Source organism: Culex pipiens, chromosome 1, assembly GCF_016801865.2.
Source record: "Culex pipiens pallens isolate TS chromosome 1, TS_CPP_V2, whole genome shotgun sequence".
Lineage (NCBI taxonomy): Eukaryota > Metazoa > Arthropoda > Insecta > Diptera > Culicidae > Culex > Culex pipiens.
The window spans coordinates 125,197,798-125,207,646 of NC_068937.1; positions in this window are offsets into that span (position 1 = coordinate 125,197,798).

The window sequence follows — 9,849 nt, forward strand, 5'->3', positions numbered from 1 at the left end:
AGTGAAGGTGTCTGACGGAATGGTGTTTGTTACCACTTCAAAGGAAGCCAAACCCATCAGGATCTTTCAACACACGAGTCTTTGGAACAAGGATGAGTTTCCACAGCCTCCTCAGCTGACACCAAAGCCGACGGTTGCAGATCAACTTGATGCTGAGCGCAGATTCATCGAAGCTTCATCTTGGAGAATCGTTCTATGCTGCTTAGGAATAAGTAGTTTTCTTTTTTCTATTACTATTTTTATAAACCTTTCCACCTTTCTTTACTAACTTCTTTAACACAATCTTGTTATTTTCTTTTGCTATTTATATTCTAACATTCTGTTTACGAACCCAACTGATTTCTAGATCTTAAGTATTTTTATTGATTCTCAGTTTAGAAAACTGGTTTTGAACTCTAAATGGAATAGATTGTTTGGAATGTATTTGATGTTATATAAGTGCTTTTAGTGCGTAGTAGTAGTAGAAGTAGTGCGTTTTTTTATTGTTGTTAATATTTGTATTTGTTCTCAGCTGTTGCTTGATTCACTTTTTGTTTATTAATGGCAAACGTTACACATGATGTACATGAACTGCGTTTCGACCCCTGTCACACATTTCTTAAAAACTCAATATCGCAAGTAAGAGGATTCAAATTGGCTCATCTCAACACTTGCTCGTTAGTTTGTCATCTCGATCAAGTCAAACAAATATTTTCACAAACTGGTTTTGATTGCGTCGGATTTTCAGAAACATGGTTAAATGATTCATTAACTAATTCTTTAATAAAATTTGACGATTATAGAATTTTAAGACATGATCGTACTTCCAGGGGTGGTGGAGTTGCTTTGTATGTGCGTCCATATTTTAAACCAAAAATCATAAAAAGTTCAAATCCTGGTTCTACAGAGTATTTGTTCTGTGAACTTACTTTAAAGAATACTACATTGCTCGTTGGAGTTGTTTACAAACCTCCGCAAATAACTGACGTTTCATCATTTGAAGAAGATTTAGCTCAATTACGTTCAATCTATAATAACATTGTGTTAATGGGGGATTTCAATGTGAATATTCTTTCACAAAATTCTCTTTCAGACCGATTTTCAAACATACTGAACAATTTTTCACTTTCCATAGTCAATACCGTGAATCCTACCCACTTTTTCAATACCGGTGCCTCTTTACTTGATTATTTTATAATTTCAGATAATATTACCAATGTCTTTTTCTCTCAAAAATCAGTTCCATCAATTTCCCACCATGATATCATTTTTACAGTCTTAGATATTCCAGTTCAAGCAGCTTTCGATAAAATGATTTCTTTCAGGGATTTTAAACATTTAAACCCACAAACAGTTATAGACGACTTCCCAACATTCAATTTTGATGAACTCAACAACATTGAGGATTGTGAAATTTTAGTAGCTCATTTTAATTCCAAATTACTAAATTTAATTGATAAACATGCTCCCATTAAAACGAAACGCATCCGTTCAAATGATTGTCCTTGGTATAGTCGTGAAGCTTACAACGCGTGTGTTGATCGTGATCTTGCATACAGGAATTGGAAACACAACAGGACAGTTGAAAATAAAATTATTTTCAGACGTTTTCGTAACAGAGCAAACCAGTTAATCAGAGATGCCAAAGTTAGTCATTCAGCAAAAATGTTTGACCCTTCCCTGTCAGCAAAAGCACTTTGGAACAATTTTAAAAAACTTGGCTACAAAGAGGAAATCAGCCCTTTAGACGATCAGTTCAATTCAGATTTAGTTAATAATTTTTTTATTGACAAAGTCAACAGCTACCCATCTGGAAATCTACAAGCAGCTCTTGCAAACTCACCCATTTATGATGACGATGATGATAAATTTAAGTTTAGAGCAGTTTCAGCCGATGAAGTTCATAAAGCCATATTAAAAATAAAATCTGATGCAATAGGTTATGATGGCATCCCACTTAAATTTGTTAAAATGTTCATTAATATATTACTGCCTTATGTTACGTTATTCTTCAACAAAATCATTGTTACAAGTTCTTTTCCTTTAGTTTTCAAATTATCTATAGTTAGACCTTTAGCCAAAGTTAAATTTCCAGCAACACCGAATGATCTCAGACCAATTTCCATTTTACCAACATTATCGAAGGCATGTGAGAATCTTCTTAAGGATCAAATAGTTCAATATTTAACATTCAAAAAGCTTATAACCCCTTTTCAATCTGGTTTCCGGGAACATCAAAGTACATCTTCAACCGTTATTAAAGTTTGTCAGGACATAAATAAAGCTTTAGACAGTAACATGGCAACAATACTTGTCCTTATAGATTTCACGAAAGCTTTTGATTTGATTGACCATAACATTTTTGTAGCTAAACTGGAAAAGCAATATAATTTCTCAGCAGAAGCTTGTAATTTGTTTAAGAGTTATTTAGGAGGAAGACATCAACTGGTTGAAATCAATGGAAGTCGATCACAATTTAGACAAAACGAACGAGGTGTTCCACAAGGATCCGTTGGAGGTCCCTTAGCCTTTACAATGTCAATTAATGATCTCCCAAGACATGTTCGTTATTGCAGTATACAATCTTTTGCCGATGACACCCAAGTTTATTTATCTTGTCCTATCTCAGAACTTCCTCACTATATTTCTTTGCTAAACGCTGATCTTTTATCCATTTTAAATTTTTGTCGCAATAATGGTCTAGTACTTAACGCATCTAAAACAAAAGCCATAATTTTTACTCGTCCTAATTCTGATCTACCTGTATTACCGCCCATTACAATAGACAACGATATAATTGAAATAGTTGATAAAGTAAACAATCTTGGAATAGTTATGAACAAACACCTAACCTGGAACGATCATGTATCTTTTATTATTAGGAAGGTTTATACAACTTTACGAATTTTAAACCAACATAGAAACACTTTATCAATTGATACTAAAACAAAACTAGTAAAAACTCTTCTTTTACCTCACTTTATTTACGGTAATGTAATTTTCTCTCATTTGTCAGCAGAAACTGAACGTCATTTAAAAGTTTGTTTCAATAGTTGTATTAGATTCATTTACAATTTACGCAGATATGACCATGTTTCTCAATATCAGTCGTCAATTCTTGGCATACCTTTACAAAAATATTTTCATTTGCAGCTTCTTGTTTTTTTGTTTAAACTTATTAAATTCAAAGAGCCAACTTATCTATATGAAGAACTTTCCTTTAGTAGATCACAACGTACACATAACATTCTAATTCCAACTCATCATACTAATTATCTGGGGAATTCATTCGTAGTCCGTGGCGCACGCCTGTGGAACGCTTTGCCTCATCGTCTGAAAAATCTTACTTCTATTAGTGATTTCAAGCAACAGTGTAGGGAATATTTAAGGAACACTTGATAGAAACAGTTTCTTGACCAGTTTATTTTCTCACCTAAATTCTTCTTGTTGAAGTCATTTTCATTTGTTTTTAGGTTAAGTTATTTCTCTTTGTTTATACAAGAGCAATTCTCTACCAAATCCGGAAATGGATTTTATTTGTATTTTTTGATTTGGCTCAAACTTTGTGCGGGCCTTCCCTGTGACCAAATAAGCTATTTTGTGTCATTGGTTCACCCATACAAGTCTCCATACAATTTTGGCTGCTGTCCATACATAAATGGTATGTAAATATTCAAACAGCTGTAACTTTTGAGTGAATTTTCTGATCAATTTGGTGTCTTCGACAAAGTTGTAGGTATTGTTGAGGACAATTGAGAAAAAAATATGTACACGGAAAAAAAAATTTGCAGATTTTTTTATCAATTGTTTTTTTCACTAAATCTCAATTTCCCAAAATACGTATTTTTTGATTTTCGAGATTTTTTGATATGTTTTAGGGGACTAAAATCCGCAACTTTTGAGCTATAGAGAAACATGGTCAAAAAATCTGCCGCCAAGTTATAAATTTTTGAAAAAATTGTGATTTTTGGAAAAAATCCAAATTTCATGCAAAAACAAATTTGAAATCAATTTTTAATGCAAAATTGAATTTGCAATCGAAAACTACTTTACAATTTTTTTGATAAAGGGCTTCGTTTTCAAGATATAGGCACCGAAAGTTTGATTTTAGCAAAATATTTGCAGTTTTTCGATTTTTAAAAATAGTGACCATGAGCGACCATTTCTAAAAATTTTTTTTTTTGAAAAGTTCAGAAAATTTGCTATAAAATTGTCTAAGAGACATTGAAGATTGGACCTCGGGTTGCTGAGATACAGCCGCTTTAAGAAAAAGAAACACGAAAATTGAAGTTTTCTAAGTCTCACCAAAACAACCCACCATTTTCTAATGTCGATATCTCAGCAACTAATGGTCCGATTTTCAATGTTAATACATGAAACATTCGTGAAATTTTCCGATCTTTTCGAAAAAAATATTTTGAAAAAAATTAAATCAAGACTAACATTTTAAAAGGGCCAAACATTGAATATTACGCCCATTTAAAATGTTAGTCTTGATTTAATTTTTTTCAAAATATTTTTTTCGAAAAGATCGGAAAATGTCACGAATGTTTTATGTATTAACTTTGAAAATCGGACCATTAGTTGCTGAGATATCGACATTAGAAAATGGTGGGTTGTTTTGGTGAGACTTAGAAAACTTCAATTTTCGTGTTTCTTTTTCTTAAAGCGGCTGTATCTCAGCAACCCGAGGTCCAATCTTCAATGTCTCTTAGACAATTTTATAGCAAATTTTCTGAACTTTTCAAAAAAAAAATTTTTAGAAATGGTCGCTCATGGTCACTATTTTTAAAAATCGAAAAACTGCAAATATTTTGCTAAAATCAACCTTTCGGTGCCTATATCTTGAAAACGAAGCCCTTTATCAAAAAAATTGTAAAGTAGTTTTCGATTGCAAATTCAATTTTGCATTAAAAATTGATTTCAAATTTGTTTTTGCATGAAATTTGGATTTTTTCCAAAAATCACAATTTTTTCAAAAATTTATAACTTGGCGGCAGATTTTTTGACCATGTTTCTCTATAGCTCAAAAGTTGCGGATTTTAGTCCCCTAAAACATATCAAAAAATCTCGAAAATCAAAAAATACGTATTTTGGGAAATTGAGATTTAGTGAAAAAAACAATTGATAAAAAAATCTGCAAATTTTTTTTCCGTGTACATATTTTTTTCTCAATTGTCCTCAACAATACCTACAACTTTGTCGAAGACACCAAATTGATCAGAAAATTCACTCAAAAGTTACAGCTGTTTGAATATTTACATACCATTTTTGTATGGACAGCAGCCAAAATTGTATGGAGACTTGTATTGGTGAACCAATGACACAAAATAGCTTATTTGGTCACAGGGAAGGCCCCCACAAAGTTTGAGCCAAATCAAAAAATACAAAAAATAAAAATGGTCGAAATCGGCCGATTTCGTAGAGAGTTGCTCACAATGATCATTTCATGTACTCTAACCTAATTTTTAGTTAGTTTTAAGTTTTTTTGTTTGTAGTTTTATCATATTCGAACTAAATGATGTCTCTGTATACAATAAAAGGCTTGCCCTTATGTATATTTTTGAAATAAAGATACAAATACAAATACAAATTTTATGCCATAGTTGGAAGTTACCGGACCGGACATTATTTGGCCAATCCGGAACGGTTCAGCGAGATGCTACTTGAGGCCAAACAAACTTATCAGATGTTGGTTCCGAGGTCGGATCCCATCGAACATCGGACCACGAGACGCTACACCAACCTGCTGAAACGTTGTGTCATGTTCTACGGCGCGTCGTTTGTAGGAATATGCATCGGAACGGGACTCTTGCCTGGGATTATTTTGACAAAGGACTTTGTCTTAAAGCTCTATCTGCGGTGTCAATGCAAAATTTTTCGAAAATGTAGCGTTACCGTCGCAAGCCCTCGGCGTGACATTCTGTTTCTGTTGCGTAGATGCCGTGAAAACTATTTAAGCTAAAAGTTAGCCTCTGGAGGATTTAGTGTCCATCAGACTTTCATCAAAGACGGACCTTACGTTGGGAATTTTATTGCTCACACACACACACGCAGGTGGTGCACGAACTTGAGAGGAGGTCCAAGAAGTTATTGACGGTAGCCAGAACGGTCACCGGAATACCGAAATTATTGGGAACAATTTGGTAGGATATCGGCCACACCCGGTGTGGCCAGTGCCCTGAGGGAAGGTTCTACCGGGAGGACATTTACGGAACCATACAAATTTGGGTAATATGGGTATCAAAATTCATGGTTTTTGATACTGGTAATGAAAATGACCATTTTGGCAGGATTGGCCACACCCGGAGTGGCCATTGCCCTGAGGGAAGGTTCTACCGGGAGGACATTTACGGAACCATACAAATTTGGGTAATATGCGTATCAAAATTCATGGTTTTTGATACTGGTAATGAAAATGACCATTTTGGCAGGATTGGCCACACCCGGAGTGGCCATTGCCCTGAGGGAAGGTTCTACCGGGAGGACATTTACGGAACCATACAAATTTGGGCAATATGGGTATCAAAATTCATGGTTTTTGATACTGGTAATGAAAATGACCATTTTGGCAGGATTGGCCACACCCGGAGTGGCCATTGCCCTGAGGGAAGGTTCTACCGGGAGGACATTTACGGAACCATACAAATTTGGGTAATATGGGTATCAAAATTCATGGTTTTTGATACTGGTAATGAAAATGACCATTTTGGCAGGATTGGCCACACCCGGAGTGGCCATTGCCCTGAGGGAAGGTTCTACCGGGAGGACATTTACGGAACCATACAAATTTGGGTAATATGCGTATCAAAATTCATGGTTTTTGATACTGGTAATGAAAATGACCATTTTGGCAGGATTGGCCACACCTGGAGTGGCCATTGCCCTGAGGGAAGGTTCTACCGGGAGGACATTTACGGAACCATACAAATTTGGGTAATATGGGTATCAAAATTCATGGTTTTTGATACTGGTAATGAAAATGACCATTTTGGCAGGATTGGCCACACCCGGAGTGGCCATTGCCCTGAGGGAAGGTTCTACCGGGAGGACATTTACGGAACCATACAAATTTGGGTAATATGGGTATCAAAATTCATGGTTTTGCCTTCCTCACCTCACTGAGGCAAGGCTATAAAATCACTCAAAAATTGAACTTTTTAAATATGCTTCCAAGATATACCTTTAAATATACCTATCGGCTCAGAATCAAATACTGAGCAAATGTCTGTGCGTGTGGATGGACGTAGAATTTTTTTTCTCACTCACTTTTCTCGGAACTGGCTCGACTGATTTTGTCCGGATCTATGTTTTTAGACTTGTCTTCAGGTGCTTTAAGTCTTTTTTAAATTTCATCCGGTTTGGTGCAGTACTTTAAAAGTTATTTTCGAAAAACTGTTTTGGTTGATACAAAAAAGGGTCATTATTTACATAATTTGAAAGCTCCGGCGGATAGCTGTCGGAACTTTCCACTCAGTGCACGCACACAAACACTGCAGTGCTTTCAAATGGTTCATTAGATTTAGATGGCAGCACTCAGATGTATAGTGTCTTTACTAAGTAAACGTTAGCCAAAGCTTTCGTAGTGTTTGGTTGCTACGCTTAGGAGGAAGGCAGCAACCACCTTCTGGTGGATTAAGTAACGTTTTTGATACTGGTAATGAAAATGACCATTTTGGCAGGATTGGCCACACCCGGAGTGGCCATTGCCCTGAGGGAAGGTTCTACCGGGAGGACATTTACGGAACCATACAAATTTGGGCAATATGGGTATCAAAATTCATGGTTTTTGATACTGGTAATGAAAATGACCATTTTGGCAGGATTGGCCACACCCGGAGTGGCCATTGCCCTGAGGGAAGGTTCTACCGGGAGGACATTTACGGAACCATACAAATTTGGGTAATATGGGTATCAAAATTCATGGTTTTTGATACTGGTAATGAAAATGACCATTTTGGCAGGATTGGCCACACCCGGAGTGGCCATTGCCCTGAGGGAAGGTTCTACCGGGAGGACATTTACGGAACCATACAAATTTGGGCAATATGGGTATCAAAATTCATGGTTTTTGATACTGGTAATGAAAATGACCATTTTGGCAGGATTGGCCACACCCGGAGTGGCCATTGCCCTGAGGGAAGGTTCTACCGGGAGGACATTTACGGAACCATACAAATTTGGGTAATATGGGTATCAAAATTCATGGTTTTTGATACTGGTAATGAAAATGACCATTTTGGCAGGATTGGCCACACCCGGAGTGGCCATTGCCCTGAGGGAAGGTTCTACCGGGAGGACATTTACGGAACCATACAAATTTGGGTAATATGCGTATCAAAATTCATGGTTTTTGATACTGGTAATGAAAATGACCATTTTGGCAGGATTGGCCACACCTGGAGTGGCCATTGCCCTGAGGGAAGGTTCTACCGGGAGGACATTTACGGAACCATACAAATTTGGGTAATATGGGTATCAAAATTCATGGTTTTTGATACTGGTAATGAAAATGACCATTTTGGCAGGATTGGCCACACCCGGAGTGGCCATTGCCCTGAGGGAAGGTTCTACCGGGAGGACATTTACGGAACCATACAAATTTGGGTAATATGGGTATCAAAATTCATGGTTTTTGATACTGGTAATGAAAATGACCATTTTGGCAGGATTGGCCACACCCGGAGTGGCCATTGCCCTGAGGGAAGGTTCTACCGGGAGGACATTTACGGAACCATACAAATTTGGGTAATATGGGTATCAAAATTCATGGTTTTTGATACTGGTAATGAAAATGATCATTTTGGCAGGAATGGCCACACCCGGAGTGGCCATTGCCCTGAGGGAAGGTTCTACCGGGAGGACATTTACGGAACCATACAAATTTGGGCAATATGGGTATCAAAAGTCATGGTTTTTGATACTGGTAATGAAAATGATCATTTTGGCAGGATTGGCCACACCCGGAGTGGCCATTGCCCTGAGGGAAGGTTCTACCGGGAGGACATTTACGGAACCATACACATTTGGGCAATATGCGTATCAAAATTCATGGTTTTTGATACTGGTAATGAAAATGGCCATTTTGACCGGATTGGCCACACCCGTAGTGGTCATTGCCCTGAGGGAAGGTTCTACCGGGAGGACATTTACGGAACCATACAAATTTGGGCAATATGGGTATCAAAATTCATGGTTTTTGATACTGGTAATGAAAATGGCCATTTTGGCAGGATTGGCCACACCCGGAGGGAAGGTTCTACCGGGAGGACATTTACGGAACGATACAAATTTGGGCAATATGGGTATCAAAATTCATGGTTTTTGATACTGGTAATGAAAATGATCATTTTGGCAGGAATGGCCACACCCGGAGTGGCCATTGCCCTGAGGGAAGGTTCTACCGGGAGGACATTTACGGAACCATACAAATTTGGGCAATATGGGTATCAAAATTCATGGTTTTTGATACTGGTAATGAAAATGATCATTTTGGCAGGATTGGCCACACCCGGAGTGGCCATTGCCCTGAGGGAAGGTTCTACCGGGAGGACATTTACGGAACCATACACATTTGGGCAATATGCGTATCAAAATTCATGGTTTTTGATACTGGTAATGAAAATGGCCATTTTGGCAGGATTGGCCACACCCGGAGGGAAGGTTCTACCGGGAGGACATTTACGGAACGATACAAATTTGGGCAATATGGGTATCAAAATTCATGGTTTTTGATACTGGTAATGAAAATGATCATTTTGGCAGGAATGGCCACACCCGGAGTGGCCATTGCCCTGAGGGAAGGTTCTACCGGGAGGACATTTACGGAACCATACAAATTTGGGCAATATGGGTATCAAAATTCATGGT